The sequence below is a fragment of the Anser brachyrhynchus genome (assembly GCF_964034855.1).
Source record: "Anser brachyrhynchus genome assembly, chromosome: 1".
NCBI lineage: Eukaryota > Metazoa > Chordata > Aves > Anseriformes > Anatidae > Anser > Anser brachyrhynchus.
In genome coordinates, this window is record NC_137694.1 from 29,213,570 (window position 1) to 29,228,689 (window position 15,120).

Genomic DNA, 15,120 nt, shown 5'->3' on the forward strand with positions numbered 1-15,120 from the left:
AGTATTCTTTCAGTCAACTCTAAAATAATTTTAGCTTTTGAAAATATTGTCTGCTACAGTGGTATATCAAAATGACTGTTTTGGGGGGGCTGGCATTCTTTCATCATTGATATTATCCCAACTTCTCAGAGGATAATCAGTTCAAATTTCAATGCCTCAATCACATCAGTACATCCTGGGAAATCACTGTAAGCTTCCTTTTGATTTCAAACTATAATAATAGTTCCTTTGGTCCCTTTAAAGGATTACATTCACTGTAAAATCTACACTGGAATCCTTCCTCTGAAGAACAGCTGTTTTCAGAGAACGGCTCTGATAGTGAGAAAGCACTTAACCAGGCAGATAACGGTGAGTAAAATGTAGTTCAGAAGTTAGATAATGATGGTCAAAAATCAGATAATTCAGTACGGTACTTCACCTGTTGCAATATATTGCCTATTCTTGCTTTATTCTATGCAGGTTTTTACACATTTGTCACAATAGTGTCTGAATGCCTTCCAGTAGTACACATAGCAATGTGACTAACATCTGTCACATGTTGTTGTTCCCTTACCTTCTCCCTGGGGAGAACTGTATGTGCTGAGGAACATTCTGCTTCAGTAAGGCTTGATTATTTTTAACCAAGCACTAGTAGTTACTGCAGGAAGGATGAGAAATTGTAATTAAGTGGGTATGGAATTATGACTAAAATGTGATCCAGAAACAAAGCTTTTACTTTAACACTCTACAGTACGAGAAGATTAGATCAAATAAAAACTCAAGAATCAAAACCATCTGAGGTCCATTTCAGCATAAACATTTTCATTTCAGTTCCAGTTTCAGCATAAACAGCGGCTGAGCAAAGATATGCATGTGCTTAAACTAAAGCCTAATTTGGTTTCATGTTTTCTCTCATTAAACACAGCATGAGAAGTCAAACAAACTAAAATATCTATGCCTTGTCATGGTATTATTTTTTTTTCTAAAGGCTGCAGGCCCCCTTTTGCCCTAAGATTATTTATGATGCCCCCCTCCCTCCCCCCATTCCCCTTATGATTAAAGCACGGACATGAGAAGGATTCAGCCTGAGGCTGTGGTCTAAATCAGCAGCGGTTCTCTTCTGCTACTCCACAGTACTCCACAGAAGAGTTCTGACGTAGAGTACTCTGTAAAACAAAGCATAGCAGCAGACTCGGTTTGTTCCATCCTGAAGGTAATGATTATTTTGCAGAACCTTTCTGGTGTGGAGATTGAAGATGTAAAGATGCCCCTGGAGCACACGGAATACTTACAGAGCACCATCTAGCAGGTTCTTGTTAGCAGAGACAGGTCTGGTCAAAACCAATATACATCTGCCTGGCGTGTACCAAGAAACACAGTGACACTTTTCCAATATAAAGAGGAGTATCTGTTACGACATTTTTACTTAAAAAGTAATATCCCAGACCAATTCTGGATGCTTTGTATTTTATGTAATCCTGGTGTTTCTAGCCACAACTGTTCCAGCAGAAATTGTGTTCCCTGTGTGACTGTGCCACTATTGGCAAGCCTACATCAGTAAACTCCTTTCTTACGTGATGGTGTCACTCAAAGTATGTCTGCACCATGAATTCTTCTATGATTTTGTACACACAGCTCTCCAGCTACTTCAAGTACTTGCAGAAATTAAGCTCTGCAACTCCATGCTCAGTATAGGCTAGTGATGCAAAAAGATACTTGTCACCTGGATTTTCATGTTGTTTTTTTTTTTCCAGTACCGAAACTCGGAAGCTTGAAAATGGCTTTGACAGATCTCCATTACATACCCATGTCAACACATGTAAGAAGAAAAGTTTTTCTTTTAGATAGATAATTTTTAGGTATAGAAATGTAAACCTGCAAATGTTTCTCAATCAAAACATCATTTTCTCCCACTCCAAAATATCTTACATAATAATATATTTTCCACAAATATATGTAGGTTATTTTGATTATTGCACCACTACTTAGAAGCGAGTCAAAGTGTTGCTTCCATATAACTAATACAAAAGACTAGATAAATGATTTCTAGGAAATCAGCAATAGTTAAATGAATAAAATCAAACACTAATAGAAATTAAATGTTAGAACATGAAATTCATACTACAATTACTCACAGGGTTTGCAGGGTCCAACCAGACAGCTTTATTAGCATCATCTATTGCTTCTTTCCAATCTTACAGGATAAATGAGATAAAGCAACAAATAAAAGTATGGACGTTTTTCTTATGATTAGACACATTTCACAATTAAATCAGAACATTTAATATTTACAATAACATTTCCTTTGTTCTATCTGGAAGTATCTTCTAAAAGTTTTAGCTGAGTTGACTTGATGTCACCTCAGGTTATCTTCCCAAATGGAGGGGGGTATTTGCTGAGGAGTTATGTCAGACAATTATTCTTTCAAAAGATCTTTCTTACTTGCCTTTTTTTTTTTTTTTTTTTTGCTATGCATTCAGAAGCAAATTCAGGATAAAATTATAACCTCCTCTGTGATGCTTGTAGTGCATATACTACAGAATTGTCATGCTGGTCCTGTAGTCCAGAACCATGAGATTAAGGAGGGATATTCTAAATTAAACTTCATGAAAATATGGTATTCTTTTAGTAATTAAATCCAAAGTGAAGTTACTTTTGTTTGTGTTTGCTTTTTTTCTAAAATCTTAGGCTTTTAATGGCACTTTTATGTAAGCTTTTCTTAGTATTAAAAAAAATATATATATTTCTTTTTGGTTTAGAAGTCTAAATGGAATATCAATGTTCAAAATAGTCATCAACAGGATCAAAAACATACTTGAAATATATTCACAGAGGGGGGAACCGGAAATTCTAAGTTCCTTTGGAAGCTCTATCTATGACTCAAATATTATTCAAGATGTCTAATAAGACAGATCTATGGATTACACGCATGCATCAAAATATGTAGGAACTGTGGTCTAGAAACAGAAAAATCTTGTTATACAAAAATAAATAAGCAAATAAATATATAAATCTAATAATAGACAAGAGATACTTCTCTTTTTAAGACGATGGTAGGAGAAAATTTGTTTATTGCAGAGTACCATATGCAAAGAGAAATGTAGTGAGCATTGTTGTAAAGGTCCACTTCCAGAAATATTGATATTTCTGACACTACTTCACAATCAGTTGTAATATGAAGCTGTAACTTCAAAATTATTCCACAGCAGTAAGCTATGACCTAGTTGAGAAACCACCACAAATGGATTAAACATATAGTTTGTGGCTGAATAGGTGAATCTCTTGACAAACATCCCTGAAGGCTCAGATTCAATGCTCAGTAGGTTACTTCTCTTCAAAAGAGGCAGTAGTCTAAAAAGGAAAAGTAATAAAAGAAAGAGAAAGTTGAAGAGAGCTTTGGATGAAAGACAGCAATTATTAAAGTCCACAATATTACTGTGGAGAAAAGCACAGAATTCTTTGGAAGAAATACTGAAAATGACTACGTACTGCTTATTCTTAGTTTAGTATAGCACAACTACCCAAACTAAGTACTTTTATTTAACTGAGTAAGCTGAACTTACATAACAGGTTGCAGCAAAATATTTGACATAAACCAACACCAAACCATCTACATTCTCTCATTCTTCTTATATTTTCAAAGAACACCGTTTCATGATATGAAATGTTTCACAGAAACTCTGTTCTGGCATAATACAGTACTGCAGAACAGTATTTGAAAGCTGAACAGTCAATATATAGAAAATTAGTCTCCCTCAAATTGTAAGAACTTTAAGGGAAAACATTGCATCACTCATTTGAAAGCTGTATTACCTGTTCCTAGGCAATATTAAAATATAAAAAATATAACAATAAAACCAGCCGAGTATTAGTAAGTAATGTTCTAAGACAATAAGCTTTTATATGTTATGTTGGAATAAATCAGTACATACAAAAAAGGCAACATCCAACAGCATTTATTTTAATACCGTAGTATTAATAATATAATAGTAATAATGTAATAGTAACAGTATAATGGGCATTATACTTTTATGTGTGATGTTTAATTTATTTTGCAGGAATAATTTTTTAATGAAAAGATCATATTTTTTAAGTATTTTCTATTATATAGATTTATACACATTAAAAACCTACAGATTGATAAAAATTCCTTTTCAGATTAACTGTTTTCACGGTGTATCCTAAAGTCATACTTTAATTCCCCTGCAGGTCAGCAGAGGAACAATATCTTGGAATATCAATAAGTATTAATAACTGATGAAGAATTTACTGTGAATCAAGAAGCCCACTAGGCTGCCCAGCTGTCCAATTCACTCTGCACTCAGAGTACAAAGTGGGCTAAGACCCTTGTTGAACCTAAACAACAACACTGCTGCATGTGAATGAAAGTCAGATAAAATATTTTTAGTACTTAATTTCCCTACTTTTCCAACATCTTGACTGTGGTAAACATAGAATCAGGAAATAAAGAACAAATACATCCCCACAAGCTTATTTTTATACCTGGAATGTCAATATTTGATACTAAATTTAACCAAAGTCCTAGAGAATCTTGCTACTTTGCACATATGCATGTGCTCTTTGAGAAAGTGCTGGTGTTTGGAGGACAGATCTGGAGTCACAGCCAACTTGCTATGCTCTCTGAAGAAAAAGACAGGATCATGAACTATAAAGTTACGATATAAGCACCAGCATTACACTACATCCAATATCATTACACCAAATAAACATTGTCATTACAAACTTAATGATATTCTTGAGACATCCACATTAGCACCATTGGTCTTCTATTTATTTCAAATTACTGTTTTTATTTACCTCAGCAGGGCTCTATACGATTACTCCCCAGACTGTTCAGACTCCTATGGGGATGATTTATGCTGTCATTCCTACATAATGTTTCCCATAATTGTACTGTGTTTAAAAAACATTAGAACCCAAGGGGCTAGACAAGGAGTTATAACATTAACAGCATGCTCGTATAAATCAATTTACTCCCTTGGAGGGAAAAAAAAGAAAAAAAAAAAAGAAGTTAATAAGATTACAGAAAAAAAAACTGCAAAGCCAATGCAAACTTACCATTATCAGCATGTTTAATCAATAAGTATAAATGCACCACAGATAAATTCCAGAAATGAAAACATAAAGAGGGATCCGTTTCCACATATATGTTACTATATGCTATTGACTTTAATAAACATTAATCATAAAATTAGGAAAAATAACACTTTATTGAAAAGATTCAATCCTACAAGCTGGTGAGCACCCCAAAAGATCTAAATGTACCACATTTTACAAGAGTTCTCGGAGTTGTGTAAGATCAACCTAATATTAGCAGTGGATATAATTTCATAACTACATAATTTCAAAAAAAATCAAGTATATTGGAAGGATCAAGATGTTACCCATGATTTCAGAAACACTGACCATTAAGGAGAAAACCTACTTATAGGGGTTATTTGGGTAGAGAAACAGAGAAATTCAGCCTTTCCTTTCCATTACCTAACAAAATACCTGATTTTACTAAAAAAAAAAAAAAAATCAACACCTCACAAGTCAATTTTTAATATGCTTAATGTAATGTGCAAGCATAAGATAACCTAATATATTCAGAAGATGGATTATTTGTAGCTCAGTCCGATCTGAGCCTCTAAATGTAGTATTGTTTATTGCATTCACTGATCTAATTTTACTGTACTGTAACTTTATTCTAAGATGCAGCTGTCACTCAGTTTAGAATAAATTTAATGTGATAAAAATGACAAAACTAAAACAGGACAATGTATATTAAAAAACGCTATTTTGATATACTCCCTGATCAAAAATGCAGCAGTTCACTAAACCTATGATATTCTTCTCCCCACAAAAGAGTGCGTTATTATGCAACATACATACCATAAAATTCCACTGCAGATTTACCTTAGGGATAAATGAAACTTCTGTTGCTTTAGTGAGTTCATCCAAAGCCTCTTTATGGCAACTCTGTTTTTGCAAGGCTACAGATAGATGACAGCAAGTTTCAAATAACTGAAACATATGACCAGAATCACAAATTAGTTTTTGGAGTTTTAGCCTTGGTTAAATTCATTTTATCCTAATGAAAACTACTTTGACTGTTTTTCCTGTGCAGCCATTATGTATGGACAGATTCTTATTTCCATAAAGCAGTGTGCTCTATAGGATTAAGTGGTAAAGTGGCACTTTACAGGAGCTGAAAATCTAACACTTTGGTCACTAGTTAGTGAACAATAGAACTTGAGGCTGATATGAGAACTATGTTATTATTTCACATTACAATGTCTTCTACTAAGCAAGAAGATGTTTCATAACTGACAGATTAATTTTAAGTTCTGCAAAGTTATCATAATACTAAGCCACAAAAATATATTTATTTCAGACTTGTAAAAAAAAAAACAAAACCACCAGCATTTTGAATTCCAATATCAAATGACACATAAGCTGCAAATTGGACTGGTTAGGTAACCAGGGGTATTATCATGGAGAAATTTTGGCATCTAAGAAATAAGTAGGTATGCAACTGATCAGAAACTATTGAAAAAAAAAATCAAGTTGTTCAACATGAAGTATTTAATTTAAGCAGCTATTATGAAACTGCAAAATCTGGAAAATCCGGACAACATACTGCAGGACAACTTATCTGAATATTAAAAGCCTACAAGCACAGACACCATCGCAATTGTAAAATTTATTGGTGGGAACTGCAATAGAGGCAGGAGCTCTGGGTGTTCCACGTTAAACTTGCAACAAAATTATAAATCATAAACCTTACTAACTCCCTCATGAACAGGAAGACCAGTAACTGGAGCCTGGCTGTTGACTGAAATGCAATCAGACTTCAACACCTTTAAAAGATGGGGGGCATGGTGAAGGTGAAGACTTCATAGGAAATCTGAGAAGTAACATGAAATTTAGTCTTCACACTTTTTGAATTTGTAGCTAAGACTTTTAGGATTTTCTCTTGCGCACAGGAGGTGTATACTACACATTTATACCAACTTTGGGGACAATAGCATTAATCAGTCAGACTAAAATTCTGCTTCTTTTCTTCTGGTGACCCAAACCACGCATTCTCCCAAATTTCCTAGCAGCTCTCCAGGATGTCATCAGTCAAACACATAATTCAATTCCATGATACTTGGCTAGCATGTCATGTTCCCATGCTTAGGAACAAACAGATTGGCAGAGAAATATTCCCTGAACAAAAATTTACAAGTAAAAGGTTTCTTTGTCATTTTCACTTTAATCTCCAATATGGGGAACAGCACATGGCACATATTTTTTCTCTTTCTCTCATTCTATGGCATCTTGTACCATGTACATTTCTGGTCTTTTACACTAAAGCTCTTGAATGTTTTGTGGCTTACAATCGGAAAAGGACAGATTCTAGTAAACTGTGCTGGGTTTTCATGTAATGTGGACTTGGCACCTATTCAGGCAAGTTGAATTTGATGATGAAAGAACAGGGCTGAAAGGGCACAAACATTTCTAAAATTCTGTTAGTGATCAAATTAAGGCTGGATCCAAAGCTCCATTGAGAGAAGCAGCAGTCCTTCCATTCAGAACAAGAAACAAATCCACTAATATTTTGTGAAGTACCCCTTGCTCAGTATTTTTCCGTTCAAATTCCAGAACTATGAGCCAGCTTCCCTCCTGTGACCACATGTAAGTTAGGAGTACTAGACTTCACAAAGGAATCCATTTTCTTTGCCATCACGTGTGTTTTGTTCACTGAGTTCACTTTAAGGTTATTGAGGTCATTGTTGATTTTTGTGTGTTTGTTTGGTTTTGGTTGGTTGTTATGTTTTTTGTTGTTGTTTTGATTTGTTTTTGAGGAGGGAAGCATTTGGGAAACTTCCCAGAGGGAAGCTTCCAAATTTTATGTAATGAAAGCTGCAGATTTTTTGCAAGCATGTGGCCAAATATGACAATAGGGACTTCCTATTCTCTGGTCTCTTGCTACACAAAGCAGAAATAGTAAACTTTAAACAATCTTCTCTACCTGTTACTATTACTCATTTTCTGTGCTTTAATACCTGTGTTCTAATATATTAATATAATATTGATACTGTAATACTGAAATAAGTTATTAAAATGAAGTTATCCTGTTCTGGATATTAGATCAAAAAATGTTTATTCATTTAACTGAGAAAATAATAAATACATCAGGAGACCTTGATACTTGGTGCACAAATTCAGTAAGTTATTTGTTTTCTAAATCAACAAAGCTGTTGTCTGTTGGACATGGAGCACAATGATGGACTGCAGGGAGCCCTTGGGAGAAAGCTGAGTTGCCAAGTTAAGGTATTTCTGAAAGCTACAACACAGGCAGGGGATATCTGGTGCCAGAATTTTCTCACATTCTTTCAGTCAGCTCAGTTTTCTGTTGTGTATTTGTAAATGAAGTGAGTGATTTAACTTCATACATTTGTCTCTTCTTTCTTTTGATACTTTCTTCCAAATAATACTTGGCTTAATTTCCCTGTGGCCTTTCCACTGCATATCAGATGGTATCAGCTGGTATTATAGGAAATCAGTGTACTTTCCTTCTGCTCCTCCTCTGCATGATGGTATTAAAAATTTGGCTTGAATAAGATTGTAATTCTGAACAACCATAAGCATTACATTGATCTGTGCCTGTTTCAGACTAGAAAATGCTCCATCTTTAAAAAAATAATAAAAAAATTTTAAAAAATAGTACAAGACTAGGAAACAACTAGCACATGTCGATCACTTACTTTTTCTAAGTCAGTATGTTGGCTGTATAAAATTTCCACCATGAAGAAAGAAGGTAAATCACATGAATGAAACAGATCTGACATTTATTCTAGTTTTTTCATAGTAGGATTTGAATATCTTCCCCAACCAGTTTTAAAGTTTGAATCCATTTATTCCATTAAAAATTAAATCCATGGTCCAATTCCTTGGAAAATACAATTGTTCAGTTAACAATGCAGTTTTGTAATTCCTGGCATCTGACTTTCATTAAAAATAATAAAAAAATAAATAAAAATTAAGTACAACTTAACATGAAGATAAATAACAGATAATTGGTCTGGATAATTTAAGGGACAGATGTTATAGTTTAAAAGCTTATTTTAGACCATTTCAGTGAATTACATTAGCTTAATCATGTGTACTTCAAAAATATTCTCTACATTTTACTTTGAAGAGAAGAAAAAAACTCAACATGCTGTTCACACACTCATTGGTTCTGGCAAAGTCATGAGTGTATTGAATCTCTTGTCCTTGTACACATTTATCTCTGTAAACAAACTACATCCTGGGTGTGTCTGAGACACTGCAGGGTCTGCTTACAGATGTGTCAGCAACACAAAAAAAATAAAAATAAGAGTTTGGTACTACAGAAATACAATTCAAAACCCCATATGCAGAGAAGGACAGTTTGAGAATACATCTAAGGTATCTAATGACTGACTGCAGCCAAAAGGGGCAGTCCCACCACCTTTCCCAGTCTGGACAGTCAAGCACCAAGCTGACATTTATCTGACACCATGGAAAGGCAGTTTGTGGAGCCAGTTGGCTGGAAAATCTGAACCAGCTCACTGCAGGATCAGGTAAGCACCAGCACATGAGAGACAACTGGAGAACAACTGAAAATCCACAATCCTATTACCTCTGCAGAGTTAATGTTCCTGAGCTAGCTTTTACCTATATGGCAAGCAGAGACTAAAGTATTCTCCTAAGAGCTGGCAGTTACAAATGCTATTACCAAGAACACAGCAGGGTTATTATTATTTTTTTTAAATCACAGTGAGAGATATTTAGTCATGAAAGCAGGCCTGTAGTATGTGGGAGAGCAATATGGAAATCCCTTTTGAGCATTAAGATGTTCAGACACATCTTCCATCCTCTAAAATAGTATCCTACCCATCAGGCTCTATTCAGGGCAGTAGAGGAGAAAAACATCCACAACTTGCAATTTTCAGTGCCTAAACTTGCAGACCTTAATCATAAGCACATGAAAAAAAAAAAAAAAAAGAATAAAAAAATAATAATTCAGTTGGCCAGACTAGAAACTATAAAACACAGTAAGCCAGTTCTAAACTATTAGCCCATTTAGGTTCAGAATAAAACCACTGAAATAGCAAAATACAAGTCCTTTCAGACTTATACTGTAGAACACATTACAATCTAACTCATAACGCAATGACATTGTTTGAAAAATAACCTTCATTTTAGCTGTAATTTTCCTGTCCATAGGTGCTAGAACTACCTGCAAAAGAGGTAGTTAAAATAGAATTAATAAAAAGTGAACAGTTGTGTACAGCAGCTACTTTTAAAGACTAAAATCATTTTGCCTGTATCAAAGGCAGGATCTGTAGGACAGTCACCTTACCCCAAATTGTAATGTAGGTCTTGAGAGGTTGAGAGCACAGAAGCAGGCTGCTGTAAAACATGGCAGCAATTTGCCTTGGAGCAAAAGTGGTAGCCAGTAATGACAGTCTATTTTATGCCCCAGTGACTGAAGAGGTGGTTAAGTTAAAAAAAAAAAAAAAAAAAAAAAAGCTATATCATGGTTAACAGAGACTCTAAGACCTGAACTTCAGCATAGAGAGGACAACAAAAACCTATTGCTAGGTTCTTTGAATTATCCTTTCTGTAGTCCATTCTTATTGTTCTCACAGAGAACAAAAGAAAACAGGCAAGTTCAAATGTTTATGGTTTTTGCAATATTCTGGGATCAGTGCTTTCCGTACTTAAGCAAAGACATGGCTTAAATGGAATGAGTATTCAAAACTCATTTCCAAGTAAAAAGTGTTAGTTAAGTAATTTATTTTCCAACAGAAGCTTAGGGGAAAAAAAATAAAATCATGGACTCCATATAAACGAGGAGAAAGATTTTTTGTTCCAGTTCTAAGTTGCTGACTGAAAAGCTGATAAATCTGTAAGTATATTTTTAATAAAATTCTCTGGTAAGACTACAGGTAAATCCATAAAGAGGGTATGGTCACTAAAACCTACACATCCAGCAAGCCACAACGGCAGTGGTAGAGGTGCTCTTCTCATCGTTGCTCTTGAACCAGTACAAGTGTGCAACAAATCTCAATTCATGAAATCAGAAGTGGAGATGGGATGACTGTGACTCCCTAATTAATGGTTAGCAGAGCCATTTTGGAAGGTGGGCTCATGGGTGTTCTCATTGCTGTTAAAACTTTTATGTATTTTATATTAAATAATGTTTGGATATAAGCAAGGATAAGTAGATGTATAGAGAAAAAAATTGTAATATCATCCGTCTAGGAGAGGACCCTCAACTTGAGAGCCCTTCCTACAGCTGCAATTGCTTGATCCCTCAGGAGGTTTGAATTCTTCTCTAGGTGACAGCAGAGGTTCAACGAACAAAATAGAAGAGACAGCCAAGTGCAGTAGCCTGCAGGTGACTGCACTCCTGTTGGAGATGGTAGGTAAACGGGCTTTAACATCTCTTTTGCTTCAGCTCAGAGGGAGGCATGAAACGGGTCTCAGCTGCTGAATGTGCATCACCTGTGCTTCAAAATGCACTAATTCTCACTTTCATGTGCAGTGTATTAAGCGCTTTATTACCAAGCCCACTGGAATCAGCCCTTCTTGGAAATGGAGGTGTGCCTCATTTCTGGGTTCTGGCTGGGCTGAGGCCACAGTTAAGCGCAGAGCTATGACATCTGGGTAGTTCTGACCACCTCTGATGCATCCCAGGTGCAGGCACCTTCCTCCAGAAACATAGGATTGTACTTCAGTGCCTAAACTCTTCCTGAGCCTCGCTTCCAGCCCTAAAGTTGTCTAACTGATCTGGCAGTCTGTGCTGTAAAGACATACAGTCATTAAAAATTTACCACAGAAACTAAGCATAAGTTTATGAAGCGAAGAGTTATATAAGGTTTTATTTATTTATTATTTGATTAAATTAAATTTTAAAAATCTTTATAAAAATTACAGATTGCTTTTACTTACAAAATCAAATATTTTAAGTTCTACAGCTGAGCCTGCAATTCTGCTGAAATTTGAGCATCTCTGGCTGGGTGCAACAACCCTCCTCCTCCTCCCCAAGTAGAATGAAGCTAATCAGGCTTCTGATACAGAATCCAGAGAACACAGAATCTACCAGAAAAAAATAATAATAATTCATATTCTGGCTGAAAAAAACAGCATAATAAGACCTTATGTTCCTTTCTATGGATCAGCATGTTCTGCTATTAAATCTTAATCAATTGAATACTGCTTCTGTTATATAAAATGGATTAAAAATTTTACAATTCATAGTACAGAGTTATTTTAAAAAAAAAATTGAAAACGAGTACTCAAACATCATTTTGAAAGTAGAGTAGCGATGTGGTACTGTGCAATCCAACATTATGCATTGTATGCTTTTGCTTTAAAAAATATGAACACCTTCTGCTGGTTCAACATGATATGATTTGGTATGCTTCCTTGTCAGCTTTCAAAATAGATTTGCATAACATGTACCACTGATTTATAGAAGTCTGGTCAGGGGGGTGGTGAATAGGATGTCTAGCCTATTTTCTATATGAGTTATAACTGCAAGAGCAGGCAAAATACTCGCAAAGCTCTCATCCAACAATATACAATAAACTTTTAATTCCCTCACTTTCCTTTAAAAAAAATGCAGAAGGTTTTTCAGATTGCCAGTATCCATATAGACTTTGGAAATGCTGCCAGAGGCAAAAGCCATCTGTCCAGAGACCTTGTGTTTCCACACAGCTGCTCTGAACCTACTTTTTTACTCAGAATTAGAGCACGTATAAGATACTGTTGTAGACCCTAGGCTCCCTTGCCTTATAACAAAGGAATCATATTAAAAGACTTTAAATAAATAAATAAATAAATATTTATCCCTCATCCCATCATCAGGTAGCAAAAACCTAATGCTGAACTAACAGACATTTCTCTCCACCATCAATTGTCGGTAGGTATTGGTATTTTGCTCCCCTAGGTGGATCCCTATTAATGAAGGAAAGAATCAGGTTGCAAATTTGAGAGCATTTTGCAGAAAACTCTCAGCTGGCAGCTCTTTGCATTTTAGAACAATTAGTGTTACATCTGTTGTGCTCTCACTATCCCTGCCATTCCAGGAGCTGTATAAGGACAGAGAGAAAAGTCCCACCCTGACTTAGGAGTTGTATAGACCAAAGCCTATGCATCAGACAGTGTGTGGAAATACATGGACATTATGCATCATGATAGAATTCTACGAATCTATGAATTAACATTATTACAAGGAAAAAAACAAAAAAAAACCAAGGCTGCTCATTTCTCCACAGCTTCTCTCTTTATTTTTCTAGATAAGGTACAGTACAGTAAAAAATATGTCATATACCAGTATCTAATCCTAGAGTTAGGCACAGTATCCTTCTCCAAAAGAAATATGCATATCTTGCTGGGTAGCAGAAACTGCCATGGCTAGCTAAGAGCAGCAAGGAATAGGTAGTTCTCCATAAATCTTGAACTTTAATCACAGCTGGCAGTCACACATCTTTAGAGTGCAGATGTGTTATTTTCCATGTCTTCCCGCAGGTTTCCTCAGCTTCCTAACATTGCTGCAGTCTTGAGTGTTGAACTGCATCCAACCGTTTCACAGCTATGTCCTGGTCAAAAACAAATAATAGGTAAAGTGATGAAAAACAACACTAATGTGACATTAAATATTATTTTGTGAAGAAAACATTAAACACCCACCTTCAGTACTGGCTATCTTCTCTATTCCAATGAAAAATGGAAGAATAACTCTTTCAGCCATACATACAGCAGTACTAGAGTCTGAAAATAGTTCAGCACAGATAGCTAAAGACACCAAGAGAAAATGTAGAAAACTATTGACTTAGACTATTGATAGAATCTATGATTCTACAGCTGGGAAAGCAAACACGTGTTGGCATTGCATTCTAGGCAAAAAGTCATTAAGAAACATCAGGATAGCAATTATCTGCCATTGTATTAATAGTGCAGCTCTTTCCTTTCTAGTCAACTTCTAATATTTATATTGGAGACCTTTTTGAAGAATGCAATACGAGCAAACCATATGACAAATTTCAGATTGATGGAATTCATTAATGTTAAATTGTAAAAAGCTCTCACCTTTCCAAAGCATTAGATTTAGATCAGACAAGTTAATTTCTATAGTAGATTCCAAAGCATTAAATAGTTAAAGTTCAGATCAAGTGTAGTGATCTATCTGTCTATATGTTACGAGTTTAGGTATCTGTGGTTTCAGACACCAATCATCTCAATGTGCTAGAGAAAAATTTCTAATTGGTTGGCCATGAGCCCATGAGGATACTCAGAGTCCTAAATGCTGATTCTTCTTTGCTTCCAGTGGCCATCAGCATGTAAATATTGTGATACTCGACGTTTTTCATTGAAGTGTTCATGACACTGCTCTCCTGTGATTTCCACAAGGACATCATATCATAAGACTGTCTCTCTTCATATCGATCTATACGTCAAAATTTTGAGAACCCCTGCTTGGTCATTTTTGGTCATTTTTGGTCATTTGTATTACCAGCAAGATTAACAAGGTTAACAGCGATCTGCATCTCAAAAATTTAAGTACTCAGAAAACTTCTTGAAGATTCAATGTCTACTTAAGGAAGTCTGAGGAGACCAAAAGATTATCTCTAATATTTTAAAGATCTTCTCAGAAAACATTTAGTCTTTGAGAGGAGATTCTGCAGTGATGTTTATCAATTTTCTTTAACTGCCCTTTCCCTCTCCTCTTCTCTCCTATTCTCATCTCCCCTCTTCTCTGTTCCCAGACGTGCCTTCTGTGCCATTAAATTTTGAAGTAGGGAGGTTTCCATTCCTGATCAGTAACCTCCTTCTGAACATAAGTGAATACCAATACCACAAAACAAATATGTGAGTTAGTCAAGTTGTAATTCTCAACTCAGTGTTGACAAGCATAAAGATGCAAAATCGTTTCACTTCCAACATATTGCATGGGATGTCTTTGCTTGTTTATAGCTTAGAGAAAATTTGAAAAAGATCTATGCAAGTAAAAAGATCAATGCACAAGTCTTATTTTACAGAGGTAATGCTGTGAAAAGGGTCAAAAGTCAATCACATGCCTGTACAAAAGATCTGTCCACCAGGGGACCATGATCT

At 35.3% G+C, this 15,120-nt stretch overlaps 1 long non-coding RNA gene across 2 annotated transcripts; it reads right to left on the bottom strand.

The window, feature by feature from the left end:
* Nucleotides 1-1,992: 1,992 nt before the first annotated feature.
* On the bottom strand, nucleotides 1,993-10,547 carry LOC308188592. Of its 2 annotated transcripts, XR_013945622.1 has the most exons (4): nucleotides 10,358-10,547; nucleotides 10,190-10,234; nucleotides 5,875-6,006; nucleotides 1,993-3,330 (listed from the first exon to the last, which is right to left on the bottom strand). It is a non-coding gene; the product is annotated as an uncharacterized lncRNA (long non-coding RNA). The 2 variants fall into 2 exon arrangements; XR_013945621.1 differs by lacking the exon at nucleotides 10,190-10,234.
* Nucleotides 10,548-15,120: the final 4,573 nt, after the last annotated feature.